A 1,162-nucleotide genomic window follows, 5' to 3' on the forward strand; every position below is an offset into this window, starting at 1 on the left:
TCTGACTCTACATATCTGTGTCTGTGTTTCCTAAGAGTGATGACTATAGTTCATTTGCTCTAAACTGACAAAAATCTCTACCTCCTTTCAGCTCAATTGATGGCCTATGTTATAAGACTGGAGGGTAAAACTGACTAGTAACCAGGGAGACATATTCCTACTTCAAAACTAAAACTGACAAAAATCCCTAACCCCTTTCAGCTCAGTTCATGGCCAAGTGTAATCAGAGTAGAGGCTCGATTTGACTAGTAACCAAGGAGACTCATTCCTACCCCATATCAAAGACTCATCAAAATTCACATAACCTCACTACAATCTCACTACTGTACCTCCATTTTGCCCTGTCCTCTGCCAACACGCTGCCCCCCCTCCAACTCAAACCATTCTCATTTACATACATCACCATCTCATCCTCAATTCCCATCCCCCTCAACTTATACCACCACCATTTTTATTACTTTTCCACCCCACCACACCTCATCCTTGGTCCCCCTCTATCCCTCCACCTCACTCCAAGTCAATCTCTCCTCCATTCTCTCCATAAGGCCACACCATCTCAAAATACTCCTAACACTTCTCAACACATCCACAGCAGCACAACACTCCTTCATTTCCTCATTTATCTGTCTATCTTTCCATATAACTCCACATGACACACTTCCACATCAACACCACCACAACATTCCTTCACTTCCTCATTTATCTGTCTGTCTTTCCACATAATTCCACATCCACAGCACACCACAACACTCCTTCATTTCCTCATTTATCTGTCTCTCTCTCCACAAATCCACAAGCTCCACATCCACACTAACACCACAACACTCCCTCATTTCCTCATTTATCTGTCTGTCTCTCCACAAATCCACAGGCTCCACAACAACAACAGCACCACAACACTCTCCGAACTGTCTCATTTGTCTGTCTGTCTCTCCACATAACTCCACAAGCTTCCTCAACTAGACCTAATCAAACTCAGTCAAATATTAAAACCATTAGCCAGAAGTAACCAAACTTAACCTAATCTAACCTAACACAACTTTGCAGATAAAAATAATAAAAATAATAATAACAACAATAATAATAATAATAATAATAATAATAATAATAATAAGGTCTGGGGGGGCTGGGTTTATGATGGAAGAGTTGAGCGGTAGGATGA

This window comes from Coenobita brevimanus, chromosome 3, assembly GCF_032717465.1.
Source record: "Coenobita brevimanus isolate Jiangsu-jjx chromosome 3, ASM3271746v2, whole genome shotgun sequence".
NCBI classification, from domain to species: domain Eukaryota; kingdom Metazoa; phylum Arthropoda; class Malacostraca; order Decapoda; family Coenobitidae; genus Coenobita; species Coenobita brevimanus.